General features: G+C 42.7%; 1 protein-coding gene across 7 annotated transcripts in view; it reads left to right on the forward strand.

The window, feature by feature from the left end:
• MAML3 (mastermind like transcriptional coactivator 3) overlaps nucleotides 1-16757 on the forward strand; it is a 243629-nt gene that overhangs the window by 108937 nt on the left and 117935 nt on the right. Inside the window, exon 1 of one of the 7 annotated variants that reach the window (XM_085578255.1) lies at nucleotides 1-3279. This exon is cut by the window's left edge and continues 27410 nt beyond it. The exons of 5 other annotated variants lie outside the window; for them this stretch is intronic. The gene's annotated coding sequence lies outside the window, so the exon portion shown is untranslated. Of the gene's footprint in view, nucleotides 3280-3315; nucleotides 16742-16757 lie in introns of those variants that run through there. One more of the 7 variants, XM_085578256.1, reaches the window with a different exon arrangement.

A 16757-nucleotide genomic window follows, 5' to 3' on the forward strand; every position in this document is an offset into this window, starting at 1 on the left:
TTTTCTGTATAGGAATAGGGAATAAATAACCCCTACAGTTAAAGCAGTAGAACAAGGTCTTAGTTATCTAGAAATCAAAATGCAAACACCAAATCTTCACCCCTGTCCTAATCCTTAAAAGGAGTTGTGGTTTAGGATGCCTGAGACAAACTAAGAAATGTTTGCTCCAGTCTTACACTCCTCTGAAACCTGTGGCAAAATCTTTACTTTCCCTAGCTGTAAAAGTTGGACAGAGATCAACATCTTGAGCTGATGATAATGATGAGGAAGCCAAATCACCCTGGATCATAGGTCAAACCTGGGAAATAATATCAGGAGAGAGGCGACCTGTTCCACAGACCTCTGGGAGCCAATATGTACAGTGGTAATGCACTTGGCTTCCTGTGACAGATCGTTCTTGAAGCAGTGTGGGGTCCCTCCCCATGAGCTGCTGGCCCTACGGATCGCCATGGCATTCCCAAGTTGTATTGATTTATGGGAAAGGATACATTTACTCCTAAGCAAATATTTGTTTTATCATTTTAGGCAGGCAAAGAAGGAACAAGCTGGTTTGCTGGTTGACTTGGAGGATTTTTCTGGTACCAGCCTCTTCTCCCCTCTAGTCCGTGTGGTGTCAGGGTGGTAACCCTCAAGCTGCCGAGTGCTAAGTGCATTTATTTGATCAGTGTCATTAGCAGCCCCAAGTAACTGATTACCATCCATAGCTGAGTGTTCAGAGGAAGCACACGGCCAATGGCAGTCACTTAATCTGTAGTGCCTGCATGTTCTTGTCCTCCTGAGATCCATCAGCTGGGTAACCTCTGACCCCATCAGCAAAATCACTGATGGCTGCCTCGTTTTTACTGTGTACCCGTCATGTCACCTGTATGAACCAGCTGAACTGGCTGCAGTGAACATGGAAGAAGGATTTACAGCAGCAATGACAGTCTGTAGGTCTCATTTTAGTCTTCCTTTTCATGCATATCTAAGCCTGGATTTTTGTGGGAAGGGGGGCGGTGTCTTTAAATGTACACTGTTCAATTATTTTTCTGGTGTTAGTATTAATTGCAAGACTCAAAATAGGTTGATTAGGATAAGACCTCACAGGGATGTTTATAATTCAGATTTTGGAGATGTGACTAATGAATAACAACCACAGCTAATCAGTTCTCAAAACTGATGGTAATGAGCAGAAAAGGGGGAGGAAGCCAACCTGGATCTCTGCTAATGCACTGCAGTGGAAGATGGCAAGGTCTCTTAATATGTGTTTGATTCGGATAGAATTATTGATTTTTCACAGGAAAAACCATTTTTTAAAAAGCAGAGCTTGAAGATAAATTTTAAATAACCAGTAGTCAATTACAGCCTTTAAAGTTAAGGTAGTAATTAATTGTTTGAAATGTTAGGTGACTTGAGGATTCTTATGGCATCTTTGGGCTTTTTATTTATAAGTTCAGTTTTTCTGCATTCATAACTGCTACAGAAATGACAGCACTGAACACTGGAGTCCTTTATTCACAGAACTGGCACCACAGTGGCATTGACAGTGTGTTTTTTCTCTGTGTTTCCAAGATTTTTGACCTTGATCAAGGTCATTTCTTAAAGATGAGATGAGGTAGTAAGTCTCTGGCTATAACCTGCTCAGTCCTCTGCCTCTGTGCACATGTTTGTTTAACCATGTAGTAAATTTGCTGTCCTGAATAAGAAAGAACTTGAAATGTAAAGGCTCTTGAACTGGAACTTCAATCAGGAATGATCCTGATCCACACAAGAATTGGTATAGTGTTAGTCTTGGAAAATGCCTTTCAAATCATAGGCAGACATCTTCACGCCAAATCTCCCTGTTTCTGTCATGCACCACATCCTTGTAAGGAGAGAATTTCCTACCAGCTCTTCAGGTCATACATTGTAGTTTTGGGCTTTTTTGACACTGAAGGACGCATATGTTTTCAAAGAGCATTCTCTGCAGTTGAACAAATAATTCCACTTATACCAGTGAGACTACTTGTGGAAGGAGGGCAAGAGAAGAAACTGTCCTTGGCTGGTGAGGCACTTGTAAATAGTTCAGTGCACTCAGGGAGGCTCTGCAGATGCCTGCTGCCTTTAAGAAAAAAAAAAAAAAACAAACAACAAAACGATGATCAAATGCAATTTCAGGAACTCAGTTTTGTAATATGACACAGAGCTGAGCTGATGGTTTGTGTAATTTATCTTTAAATAATACCATAGAACCCAACTCAGTGTGACCAATGAGGATGAGGTTCTTCTTTTTGCATTGAGCAGTGTGGTTTCTTAATAACTCTAATGGTAGAAATTTGTTGTGTTTAATGCTTTAAGTACTGGGGCAAAGAGTACATTAAGGTCAAAGTTGTTCCAGTTGATTATATCCAGCATGAGGCTTTGGGGAAGTGAGACAGACACCTCTACACATCTCCTGCCCCTCACTTTCTATTCCCACTGTTTGTCATTCACAAGATCAGACTCGGGAGCAGTTCAGCTGAAAACTTTCCTGTTTTGGGGGACAGTGAGTTCAAATCAGGGAGCACTGTGGTGCAGTCCATTGTGCAGGTCCATGAGCATTACTGCTGTCATGGGACAAGGAAGTGGAGAGCCAGGGAATCTGAGAAACAGGCCTAGTATGTTGACACATGGGTGCATAGGTGTTTATGCTTGTCCTGAGGTTTCCCCTGAGGTACCCAAGTGGAGGGTGAGGGTTCACTGGGGTTCAGAGCCCTAGCACCAGCTCATTGGTTGGCATATAATTTAATTGCAGTATAGGTTCCTTTGGATAGGACTGGATGCTCCAAACTCTTCCATAGCCTCAGCTTTAGGGTTTGCAGGAGGAGCATGACAATTTGAAGACAGTTTCAGCACTGCTGGGTTCCTCACTGGCTGAAGTTTTTTAGGAGAAAAAGGCTCATCAGTCAAAAGGCTTCTGTGGATGTACATCACTTAAATCCACATCAGTTCCTGGGCTGGTGCTTGCTATGAAGACATGCGTGTTACAGTCTGTTTTTTTAAGTTGTTAGAAATGCTTGTGCCCAAATTAAGGTACAAAAGAGACCATATGCCAAAGTCAGTAGCATGTGTTTTGTTTAATAGAAAATAGGAAAGAGAGAAGAAGGAAGAGAAAGAAAAAGAAAAGATGTGGGGGAACAAAAAGAGAGCGACAGAGACAGAATAAAGAAAATATGACTATTCCATGGATCCCACTGGCATCCTGATGATTCTCCAGCTGGTGTTCTTGGTGGTGAAGGTCTTCTGAGAAGCATAGAATGGATTAATACATGCTCAAGCCAGGTGGGAATTTCCAGGTACCTTGCTGGGGGGGTGTGTAGGAGAGGAAAGCAATTAGCAATTTAAGAGTCTCTTGCAGTAGACTCTGGATCTTTTGCATCACTTTGCATCATGTGCAGTGGTGCAAGGCCTCACCAATGAGTCTGGGGAGAGTTTTGGTGTTCTTTGATAGATTAGGACACCCCCTCAGCCTCCCATGCATGTGGCCTGTGGGACTGGGGGTTTCACAGCTGGGCTGGTTTGTGTAAGGGAGGATGGGTGTTCACTGCCTCTAACCAGAGGTTTATGCCACATATCTGAGACCTCCTCCCCCCGCCCTTGGTTGCGGGGAGGAGAGAGGGGTTGGAGGGGGTGGGGTTACCTGTGCAAACCTGACCTCTGTGGGCTGTGGTCTCCTCCACCCCAAACCCAGCCAGGGATGATTCTCTGCTGTGGTTGGCTTTCTTGGGGATGCATTCCTTTCCCTCTGCCATGTTTGTTTCTCCCTAGACCTGAGATGATCGAACAATAGTGTCTGTTGCCTTTATCTTATCCAGGCAGCTTAACTCACAGTCCAAACTTCCAGTCAGGAATCTTTAAGGAGGGGTGGGTTTCTGTGGTTGTAGCTTCTTTATGTAGTTTTTGCTGTAATGGGCAAAACACCTTCATAACCGTGTTTAAGGCATGAAACATTTCAGTCCCTGACAGTGTGTGATCTTCATTACTGATGAACATCACATCCTAGGAATTGTAGAGACAGGAATGCATATGTTGGGAATGGGGGGAAGAAGGAACAGTCTTTCTTTTGCTTCAGCTGCAAGCTCTAAGGAAGAGAAGGCTTTTCTTCACTCTTTCAACCCCTCCTTTAATTTATTTGCAGCCAGCCCTGGCAGAATAATCCCTGAACAGTTAAAAATCATATATTTTATATTGCAGCTATTTTATATTGCAGCTGTGATCTTCACAAGAACAGAGGTGTGAGAGACAGAGCATACTCATGCAGGAAGCACCTTTGTAAACACTCAGGGTTTTTATTTCTTGCCGTGGTTTGAATGTGTGAACATTGCCTAAAAGGGAGCAGTGCAGCCAGCATTACAGGCTGCAGGAGGGAAAGGGAGGAGAGATGCAGGTCATTAGTCATTTATCTGCTCAGCCAGCTTCTTCTTCTGCCAGGTAGTACTGGAAGGGGTGAAGTCCCAGGGCCCTGTCATTCACAGAACCATGGAATGGTTTGGATTAGCAGGGGCTAATCCAGAGAGACCATCTCTTTCCAAAACTTCTGTCACAGGCAGGAACACTTCCCACTAGACCGAGTTGCTCAAAGCCTCATCCAGCCTGGCCTTGAACACTTCTAAGGATGGGGCATGCACAACTTCTCTGCGCAAACTGTTCCAGTGCCTCATCACCTTCACAGCAAAGAATTTCTTCCTAACGTCTCATCTAAACCTATGCTCTTTCAATTTAAAGTATTTGCGTGAAAATTGCCTTGCAATTTAGGGACTACGAACACCCAAAAAATGTAAGTCCTTAGTGGTTGTAGCCCCATCAGGCTCAGTCTCAGCCATGAGACTGTGATATAAACCAGGGACCTTCCAAGAACAAAACATCTTAATACAGGCAGAAAGGATATTGATTTACTTTGTCCAAAGTAGTTACATTTAAAACTGTAAGGAGTTAAAGCAATGCAGAATTTTGCAGAGCATCTTGGCATGTAGCTCAGATTAATATAATTAATCAATTCTTTCAGCCACCACCTTCTTTTAACCCAAGAGCCAATCGAACAAGAAAGGGAAGGACATTTTTAACATGCTTTTCACATGCCTGCAGTTAGGCACTGAAATTTGTATCTTTGCACCCAGGTAAGAGGTTGGATGTTTACACAATACATGTAAATGAGCAATAAATGGTGACATTAAAGACATTATACACCCCTAAAATAACTCTCTGCTCAATTCTAGTAACAAAATAGAGCTTCTTTTGTCTCGGGCTCATTTAAGACTGCCTAGTAAAGCAAAGTGTGCAACCATGTTTTAGTTTGTAACATTTACTTGGCCTGCTGGTATTGTGTGAGAGGGACTAAATGCTTCTATATTGGCAGTAAAGTGTGATAATCAATTGAATGTAGGCAGTTCACTGGAAACAGCATGTTTTCCCTAGTCTGAGCAGTCCCGGGGGAGTTTTTCTGAAGTTCAGTCTGATTCTATGCTCTCGAAATGGAGGCAGCAGAATCCTGTCTTCTTTTAAACAAATTTCTCCTTTTCCAAGCACGCAGTGAAAGCAGGTTAAATTTGGCCATGCAGGCTGGCCAAGGGAACTGGCTGAGGATAAAGCCAGGGTGTGGAGTGGCTTCCTGGTGGCCAGGCAGCACTGAAGTGGAAGGTGGCAGCAGGGCACCCAGCAGGGTTGTGTCCAGCCAAAAGGGTGGCCATGGAATGATGCTGGCACATCTCCTCAGGCTGGGATGTCACACTGAGCCCTGCTGCTAGAGCCAGGGTATACTTGAAGGTGTGCCAGCCAGAGAGTCCTTTCCAGGGTTTTCAGCTTGGTTTGAGGAAATGCTCCATAAGCTGCGCTTTTAAAATAGCCTTTGGCTGGTGCCTGTGCTAGCTCTGCTGGCAGATGCCTTTGTGTGAGTGCACAGATCTGGTTAGAGGGAACCTATTCCACACTGTATTTTAGGCAGTACATTTGCTGTCTGTGTTTTCTTTTCCTTGCCACTAGCAACAGAGAGACTATGCTTGTTTTGTGCTTAAATCCTCTTTATACTCTATTCTCTGAAGGAGCTGGATAAAAACATAATCTTTGGATGGTAGTTAACCCCTGGAGCAGATTTTTATTTTTACTAATTCTGTTTTAAGTAGCAAAATATGTATTTGGATGGCAGGACAAGAGAATCCTAGAGAATCAAATTGAATAGATAGATTTTTATTTTTAAGTGAAAAAACCTGCAGTTTAGATTCTAAAAGTATGTAGGCCTTTGGAGTCTGACTACACCTCAGTTAAGCTGATATTAAGGTGCATAACTGGGAGCAGAGGAAAGTCACAGTATCTGAAGTGGTAATTTACTGGTGAAAGAGTTTTATCTGTCTATAAACAAGAAGGCACAGAAAGCTGAAGAACCTTTCAGAAATATTTTTGTTCTACAGCATGACCAAGAAAGAATTTCAGTCATTAGGACATATTTTGCTGGAAACAAAAAAGTAATTTATGTAAATTGTGGGCTTGCCTTTTAAAGTTTCTTGTGAACAGTGTTGTACAGAGATCTTCATGAATTCCAAAAGCATACTGGAGATAGAAAAGTGAGAACACAATCTCTTGTTTGTGTTTGATAGTTGTCCTTTTTCTTTTTCTTTTTTTTTTTCTTTTTTTTATTTCCAGCAGAAAAGCAGATGAATGCAGGGTGTTCTAAGAAATATTGCTGGTTTGACTGATACTGTCCCATTACATGCCTTTGAAATAAGCTTGCTCTTCCCAAATAAGACATATCAGTAGATGAAGTACAGCTGAGATAAAAACTTGGACTTTCATTGGTGTGCAAAAAGGCAATTCTGTATGAGCACCAACAAATGAATTTAAATACCTGTTAAATATTCCTGACACTGAGCAGCAAAACTACTATGGATGATAATTGTAGGAAGATTTATTTGTCAGCCTTTTAGTGGGACACATAATGAAAAATCTACTTATTTCACTTGTCAATCAAAATATGACTTGCCTTGAGTGGATGAGTAAAATTTTGCAACTCTGTGTTAGGACAGGAATGGACTGATGCTAAGGCTGCCTTGGGAGTTGTATTACTTTAATGTAACTCATGCTGGGGGAGGTGTCTTGTTTGTGCTTTGGTTTATGACTTTAGGATGGTGTGAGTATAAAAAGACACCTGCAAGACGATGATTTACACAGTACAGCTGATGTTAAGCCCATTATTTTGTCAGATATTTTCCATCTCTTCTCTTCCCACCCCTTGAACTGAAACTTTCTTTGCCGTGAGTCGGAGCAGAGCCTGGTGTGATGAGCAGGTGTGGCTTGCAGTGCAGATGTGCTCCCCAGCTCCTTGCAGGCACCCGGGATAAATGGAAAGGAGGAGGGAATATCTGCTCTGTGTGTGCAAATGCAAGGGAGGGGGGGAGGGAAGGAGGCAGGGAGAGCGAAAGAGTGCTTGGAATTTTCTGCTTGTAAATCCTGGAGAGCAGTGAACAACATGGACTGCTCTCACTCCCAGTGCAAGGGGAAGAAAAATGCAGTGACTGCAGTCACATAGGACACAATATTGTCACAGTAGAAGAGTGGCTCATGTGCTTCTTGCCACCACCTCTGCCCAGACTAATAGAAGTCTCAGTCCCCACAACACAAGTCTTGGGCTTCAAGGAGAATTTAGTATATACTGGCTGGCAACATCACCTCTCCTTCTCAAACAGCCTGTGCAAATTCTTTTTGACCCCCTGTGGACTGTGTCCATTGCTCCTGCATGTTCCTGGAATGCCCTCAGTGTGCACAGGGAGGGCTGTGTTCTGGGTAGCTTGGCACTCCTGATGAGGCAAATGTCACACAAAGGGACAGGAGATGAGTTTCCTTCCCTTGTACATGCCCAGGCACTGCAACCAGGGAGCCCAAGTCTGCTAACCTGCTTTCTGTCCACTGGGAGGGTGAATTGGCTTCTTTCCTCAGAGATTTGAACTTAGACTTCCATCTTTCTGGAATCCTTTTTGAAATGAAGGGAAGGTTTTGGATGACTAGCTAGAAGGGCTGGCCTGCAAAGTGCTCAGTTTGGCAGGATCAGCCTTGACTGATGGGGAAGGGTCACTGACTTTGCAGAAAGAGACTGTCCTGCATGTGTTCCTGTGGTCAGCTCAGACCTGAAAGTGCTGAAGTGGAGCTCAGAGGGGAGCTGGGGAACTCTGTACATGAGTAATTGGGCAAAAGATAGAAAAGATTTGTGACGGGAAGCCATCAGTAGCATTGAAAGCAAACAAACAAGCAAGTATCAGTGGTTTGGATTTCTTTGTGGTAGCAGAAATTCCCTAGGCCAAGCAGCTCCATTTATGCATTCTTATTGTAATTGCACAAACCATGAGACCGGTTTAAGCAATTTGGAAAACAAAACAAGACACCCGGGGAGGGGGTGGGCAGGGGGGACGTGTTGGGGAGGCACAGGGCTGTCCTTTCCTCTGGAAAGAGTAGTCAATTCTAAACTTTTGTTCATTTGCAACAATACATAGGGGCTGTGCAGTGACTGCTTGAATGTTAAATTATAGCACTTGTTCTACTCTTTATGTCTGTGTCTTGTATGACGCAGTTTGTACCAGCTACATCTGAATGTTTTGGCTTACTTTGAAAGACTAGGGGAGTTAAGGGTCTTTCATGAAATAAAACAAAATCCTGAAAATAGCCTTCTGTGATTTCTGAATCGTATTCTTAGTGGTATTAGCATATAGCTGGAGTTAAATCATTTGCATTAGTGAAAAGTTCAAGAGAGAGCAGAATTAGGCCTTTTTGAAAACCGATCAGAGTCATATCTGATGCTACTCCATCTTGGCTTTGAACAGGAAGCCTGTCATGTTGCTTGTGAACCTGGAGATGTGGATGTGTCACATTCATCCCAAACAGAAGCTGTGTGACATACCAAAGAAGAGGGTTGTCCTTGGAGTTGGACTGGGGCCCCTGGCTTTCCAGCCACTCCAGTAGTGGGCAGAGCCCCGGCACAGGATTTGCTGAGGTGATCCAACAGAGTTTGTTCTGTACAGTGGCTTGAGGCAGACTCGTCCCTCCTGTCCTCCACTGACCATCCACAGGGCCCATGCTGAGCTGGACTCTCCTACTTACAGAGCTGTCTGGTTTCCCAGGCTCTGTTGCTGCTTGTCTCTGACCCTATATAGGCATAGCTTTAAATGTTTTAGGATGTGGGTTTGTGTTTGGGGGGAAATGAGGGGGTGGTCAACAACATTGTGGGATCTCAGCATGTCATTGCCATGGATTTCAGAAGAAACTGGATTCTCAGTTTGCATAGGCGCTTTGGAAGTCCCAAGAGATGCTATAGTGAGGCCTTCTGTCGTGGTTTGACACTGACCAAGCACCACACACCCACAAAAGCTGTTTGTTCACCCTCTCTTGCTGTCAGCTGGGCAAAGGAGAGGGAAAAAAGGGTTCATGAGTTGACATGAGGACTGGGAGAAAATACTCTGAGAGCAAAACAGGTTAAAATTTAAAGGTATAAGGCAAATTTATTATTAACAGAGTCAGAAGAGGACAATGAGAAGTGAAACAAGCCTTTAAAACACCCTTTCTCCCCCGCAACCCTTCCCTCCCTCCTACCAACAATGCAGGGAGACAGAGCATGGTGTTTTGGTCAGTTTGTCACTTGAGATCTTTTTTTGTTCACTCAGGGGAAAGAGTCTTTTCTCTGTGATTCCATGAGTCTCTCCCATGGGCAAACTGTCTTCCCAAAACTGTTGTGGCGTGGGTGGCTTGTCCATAGGGTGCAGTCCTCTAAGAATAGGCACCTCTAGTTTGGAAGCAAGGGCTCTCTCTCCGTCTCTGGAAGCAGGGGCCCTCTCTCCATTGGGTCTCCACTGGATCACAGCTTTCTCTGGCATCCACCTGCGCTGGTGTGAACACTTTTCCCACAGGCTGCGAGTGGATCTCTGCATCCCCCATGGACTTCATGCATTACAGAGGGACAGTTTGTTCCACCATAATCCTCACTACAATGCTTGGAGCACCATCCTTTTTCCCACTGACCTTGGTGCTGCCATGTTTTCTCTTACACACTGTTTGACACCTCTGCTCCCACCGGTGCTGGGAAGGAAAAGCCACCACCAGCCCTGCCCGTCTGCCCTGGCACGGCTGGGCAGGGGCGGCTGGGCAGGAGAGGCTTGGATGGGCAGTGCCAAGGTGGCGGCTGCAGCGCATCGCCGCACGCTGCTCCCAGATGGCCCCGGTGGCGGCACTTTGCCACCTCTGGGAAAAAACTGCACTTGTGATGTTTTGATTTTCTTCTTAAATATGTCATCACAGACAACCTCTAATTGTGCCATGTCCATCTTCAGAGGCATCAGAGATTGGCTCTGTTGGATGTGGCAGAACCTTCTAGCAGCACCTTTGGGGCGTTTCTCCACTAGCAAAAACCAGGCTGTGCGAAATCAACACACCTTCAAGGAGGAATTTCTTCCTCTCCTTGGTTATCTTAGTTCACCTTTGACTCATGCAGAAGGGTAGATAACCTATGTAAACTTGTAGCAAAATTATAAATCTCCCTATCTATAAACATATATTTTTTCAAATCTTTAAGACTATGTCTCAACAAGACACTGAACATTATTTTTAATCATACTGCACTTTAGATGCATTTTCATTAAATGTCAGGGTCTTCATTTATTTCTGTTTAGGAAAATAATAAGAAAAAGGGAGCTAGACCTTCCTTAAAGCATGTACTATTGGACATAGTTTTTATCATGCCAGTCCTGAGTGAGTTCTCTTTAAACTGATAGTTATAATCTCTAAAATCCTTCCTCAGATGGAAACTTCTCCATGCCTGTAATAACATGAATCCTTTTTGAAATGAGGCAGGAAGTATTTGAGTGGGGAGTGTTCATGAAAGTTTTACTTATCCCTTTACTTTTTGTTTTAAATTTCCTTGTATTAACACATTCTCCCATCCTCTTGTTTTGTTTCTTTGCCACTTCTTTGCCACTTCTTTGTCCTTCTGTGTAGAGCAGGTGTTTTCATTCAGCTGCCTACAGCAATGCTGAAGAATTTTCCAGGGCAGTTGCAGTTAAGGTAACATCCATCAGCAGGTATGAGGAAACCACAGCTCTTCATGTGCATTACCTTGCATTTGTCTACACTGAATTTCAGCTGATCAGAGACTATTTCCTCAACATCTGTGGAAATTATATAGTTATTGACTGAGGGGAAGAGAGAGGATAGAAATTAAATGGTCACAATATTTGCTGAGTATTTGCTAGCCGAGAGGGAAGGCTTTGAAATGAGACCAGTTTCTCACAGGCTCATTTCTCTGTGCTGTTCTCTCTCTCTCTCCATATCTAACAACAGGTTTAGGGAAGGTGTGCAAGAAATTTCCTTTAGTTGTCTTCATTTAGCCAAGACAGGGCAGTGTGAAGTTGGCATTGCAGGAGTTGTGTGCAGGGATTGTTTCAGGGCTTCCATTTACTCAGGAAAGGGAAGGTGGATCCCCTGGCCTGGCTGGGGTGGGGAGGGTGGAGTAAGCTGCTGGCAAACACTTATCCCTAAAAGTGAGAGCTGTAAGGGCAGAGCTCACAGCAGGCTTTTGAGCTTGTAATAAAGGTTAGGAGGCTGCCCTTCTGTTCCCTATGCTTACAGGTGGATGCCTCCCCAAGACAAGTTTTCGGGAAAATCTTTTCCTCCTTGAAAGAAAACCAGCTAAAAATTATACACAAGTTCTTAGTTCCAATGCAGAACAAAGGTAATGTGTGTGTACCTCCTGCAGACTTGTGCTTGCCTTGTGTTAGGAGGGGCATTGGTCTATCACCTCAGGTAAAACTGGCCAGTGCTGCGGCACACATCTGGGGAAAATGCTGAGTTTGCTTCCACAGAGGATTCTGAATCACATTAAATAAAGAGAAAGCCAACTGTAATCCACATTGAGTTCAGCTCTCTGCAGTTGAGAACACAAATTTGGAAAGTCTTAACCTGATTTTTACAAACAGAAATTGCTACCCAGAAAATTCAATTCAATTTTCAGTTGTTCAAGCCAAAATTCATGGCTGTTTTCCATCCCAAGCATCTGGAGCTTCACTGTTGTCACTACTGTTTCTTCCCTGTGCCGTGGTACATTTATTGCATAGGAAGCTCTTGGGCACATGAAAGTTCATTTTCTAAGCAGATTTACACATGGTCTTATTGAAACTTTATTGATATGGTGAAGTGATGCAAATACATATGTATTTAAGATATGTGTCTGTAAACTTTCTAGGTAGCCTGTGGCAAATGCAAACAAATGTGTTTCTATCTTTATCTCTATCTGTTTCAAATGTGTTTCTATCTTTAAAGACCAAACACACCATCTGAGCCATCCACAGTTCCCATTGCCATCCAACCCTCAAACCCTGCATGCTAAGGCAGTCAGGGTGAACCAGTTTTGAGCACCACCTCTAGCTGAAGATTTGGCATATGAATTATAATTTATTTGAATGACTTTTAAACAAAACTCTGATCACTTTTAAAGAAAATTTCTCATATTTCATACTGCCTGTTCATGTGTTTGATATGACACCAAAGGGTGATAAAGCATGGTTTTTAGAGCATCTTTCTTGAATGTGAGCTTTTGTTCCTCCTCATGCTTCTGCCTGAGCACCTATCTGCTCTCTGCCTGTAAATGGCACATGTCACTTTGCAGGCAAGCTCAACCATGGAAAACTGCCCATGACTGCTGCTGGGATCAGGGTCATGTGTGCAGAAAGGAAGGTTGATCTTGGCCTCTCTCCATGGAGAAGATCATCTTGTCAGAGACCCATGGATTGCATCCATGGCCTCAACTCTGACACTGAGCTTCCAAGACTTTGGAGAAAACTTGAACATGGTTAATGTCTTTGTGCTAGTTTGCCAGAGCACCTGCTGCTGCACCATTTCACTATGGTATGTACTGGGCTGAGTGTGTTTTGGAAAGCAGAATAGTGATGAGAATGGTGCAGTGTAATGCTTTCAGTACTTACCTGGTCTGCTTTTCCTTTATCCCTACTGATTTAACATTTGTCATTGAATCAGCAAGGTTTGAAAAGATCTCTAAGATCATTGACTCTAATTATTAATACAGCACTGCTGTGTTCATTGCTAAACTGTGTCCTCAAGTGCATCCCCCCTTCTCTCACAATGTACTGCTGTGTAGTCTTGTTATATTTATAAAATGCTCTTTGAGCATATGTCCTGGGACTTTTTTACATGGCATTAAAGCAGTTTTCTGCATGTGAAGTTACACCTGCCTATGGCCTGTTGAGAATGGGTGTTCAGAATGCAGTGTCTCTTCACCAGGGAAAGATGAAGTATGTTCACTGCTGGATTCCTATTTAAAGAGAAATCATGCAGGCGTTGTAATTGGAATACCCAAATTGTGGGCTGAGCTTCTCCTCCTGGGGTCCTGTTGCAACTTTGATATACAGACTTAGCTAAAGGTTTTGAAGGCAGAAAGCCTGCCAGGAAGAATAGTAGCAGAAAGTGGGGAAGATCAAGATATCAAAGGCAGTGGTTCTGACAGAGGAGAAGTCTGCAGCGATGAGGCTCCTATGGATCTTTTCCTTTCTCTTGCCAGTGTTCAAGAGCTCTCTCCCCTCAGCAGAAATTCAAATGGGAAGCAGTGGGCATTAATACTTTGTGCATGTCAAGGGTGGCCCACCAGAGCCAGGGAGGAGGGAAGCTGCTGTAATTTACTTCTTTTCTTGCTGGCTTCAGTGAACTTGGCTCACCATGTCTCCCTCTCTTGCTCTTGTAGAATGCATCTGAATTCGGTGCAGTAAATGTGATTAATTTCTGGTCTGTGTTGAAGAGCACAGAGTGGTGCTGTCTTGCTCTTGGGCTTCCTCAGACATACACTTCATGTATCGCTTACCTACTATGCAGGGTGGTTATGAGGATTAATTAGTTAATGTTTGTACAGCACTTTGAAAATGTAATGCACTATTAGGCTTTAGTCTCTGCTTGATGCATGAGTAGAACACCCATTAATCTAATAGAAGTTGCATGCATTCCTCAAGCAGGGAATACATAAATGCTAGATATAATTTTAATTATTATTGTATTTTGCAATATTCCTTGATGATGGTTTTGTAATTTAGCTTAACTTTTTTTTTAATATATAGCTGGCAGAAATAAAAAAAGAGTTCTTAATTTTTAATTTTGCTTTCAAGAACTCCTTCATCCTGAAATAAGCAATCATCCATTGTTCATCTTGTTTCATTGTTTTCTTCCCCTTATTCTATCTTGTGCATGGTCTGACCAGAGGTGGGTTTCTGTGTTCTGCAGTTGGCAGAGGTATCTTGCTAGCTAAGGAAGCAGACTCATAACACCTCACACAAATAGTATTTGATTACTGCTAATTACAGTGCTGTCACATAGACAGGGGAAAGAATGTTGGCTGGCTTTGTCAAATAGCAATGAAATAACCTGCTGTCTGTCTACTGACTTAATGGCTTTAATTGCCAGTGCATAATCAAGATCTGGTGAATTTGTTTGAACATATCAGCAGGCACCAAATATTTCAATTAAGATCAAGTTGTATAACTAGTGTTGCTTTAGCTAGAGCAGGATTCTGGTAAATTCAGGTTTTTGAGGCTCATAAAAGGGTACTTGGCAAGAGACAACAAGCAAACAGGCTTGAGTTGTTTCTTCTTTTTTTCAGACTTTGAGTAACCTTCCCCTCTGATGCTACTGGACCCTTGTAGATGGTTCCCTTTTATTTTCTTTCAGTCTGTTTTCTTTCTCAGGATGATGTCTCCCAAAAGAGTTCATGCACTATAGGCTTTCTACTGTGAATAAGGTCTGCGTTGTGCTGGGCCATTGAGACAACTCCTTTGGCCTGGAGTAGAGTCTGTCCCAAGCTCTTGAAGGAGGCTTGCTGCAGCGAGAATGGTTTAATAGTCCCTGAAGAAAATCATAGGATTGTACAATATCCTGAATTGGAAGGGACCTACAAGGATCAAGTCTTAACTCCTAGCCTTGGACAGGACAACCAAAAGAATCATGTCCAAAAAGAAAAGCAAAAAAAAAAAAGAAAAAAAAAGAAAAGCTATGGTCTGACACACTATAAGTCATGCATTTCTTCCATGTAAATGTTGATAGAGCTTTTTTACCCTTTTGACACTCCTCCTCTTGCCAGAACAGTCTTTTTCAAGAAATCAGTCCCTTTCCTATAGCCAGTGGAAGATACAAGAGTTTGAAATAAATGCCTTAATTATGTTCAGCTTTCAGAGATGGTTTTGTCCCAAACTGTCAGAAGGTGCTTTATTTTTGTCAAAGCCTCAAAGATTTTTGCTCTGTCTTTGAAGAATCCTTCCTTCAGGGATTCAGGCCCATTCAACCAGATCATTAGCTTCTTAAGCACAGAAGAACAGGTCCTTGTGATAAAATCTGCAAGGCTAGGAGCTGGACTTGCCTTTGCTCATTCATTAAAGGCTGAAACAGGAACTTCCCACTTTTCTGAATCAACTTTGAGCACTGTATGCTGTAGACTACCCTTACCTATTCTGTTCATATTTAATTCTGACATTTGAAAAGACCTACATGGTCCAAGTTATGCCTGTTTACCTCATCAGTTTTCATTTTGCTACATAGTTGAACTTTCTGGTTTATTTGTGTGGTTCCTATGGCTTGTTGCCTGGTAGGTATTAGTCTGGATTGGTGGGTGGATTTTCTTGGCACGGAGAAGTCTCACGTAAATGATCTTCTCAGTTTTGATGCTTAAAATTGATGTCTTCACATCAGGATAAATGATCTTTCCTTGTCTATATGTTGTTATCTTATCTATGATGCTCTATGACCTTCATCCACATACCACTCAGTGCAGCTTTGTTTGACCCCAAGACCTAGCTGTGACCTGTCTTCTCCCTGCCTTCATAAGCCATGTAATCTTAGGGATCATGCTCAGCAGGCATACACTAAAAAGCTGGCGTGCACCTTTAGGAAGTTGTACCCATCCCTTGCTTAATTCTTGAGAAGCTGGAGTCCTTCTTGTGTGTGTTTAGTGGGAACTGTCAGTGCTCCACAACTGTCTAGATTAGACCTGAAGCTTGAGAGCTAAAAATACCCCAAAATGCAGAGATGATGTATGACAGACAGATTTACATTTGCAGAAAGGCAAAAAATTAAACCAGAATTTCCTTCCTACATTTTTTTTTCCTTTTTATGTTGAAGAGACAAAACCTAGACCACTAAATGCTGCCACCAGTTTTTCTTCCTTTGGATATGCATGTGTATGTGCTTCAGTGAGTTTACAGTTTTGTAATGGGTTCTATATATGGATATTTTAAAGGTGGTATCATAGTAGTAATAGGGTAGAGCAGAGATGCTGAGCAAGGTCATTGGGTTTGCACAGTGATGAAGTTAAAGAGTAGGAGGAATGAGGAGGGCTTGTGAGACTACATGCTTCATGCTTGCTATCCTTGAATCTAAATTTAGCTGAATTCAGGAAACCTTAATCACAAAGAAACCTGCATTAAAAAAATCAGATAGTCTTTAAATTTATTTTTTTTTCTTTTCTTTTTTTCTTTCCCAGATACTCATTTTCGTTGTCCAGCTTAAATGACTGAAGTATCAGTCACACAGTTGCACTGTTCTCAATGATATCACACAGAACTAAATTACATAATGTGATAATGGATTTTCCATCTCTACCAATGCAGAAGATGCTGGGATAGCTGCTGCCTAATCATTATACATAAGAGCCACCACTGTGATGGACAAGGAACAGTCAGTGAGCCCTACTTTGGAAGCGGAAAAATAACAACAGAAAACAGAGGTTTCGCACTTTGTTC

The sequence above is a fragment of the Lonchura striata genome, chromosome 4, assembly GCF_050655825.1.
Source record: "Lonchura striata isolate lonStrDom1 chromosome 4, ASM5065582v1, whole genome shotgun sequence".
NCBI lineage: Eukaryota > Metazoa > Chordata > Aves > Passeriformes > Estrildidae > Lonchura > Lonchura striata.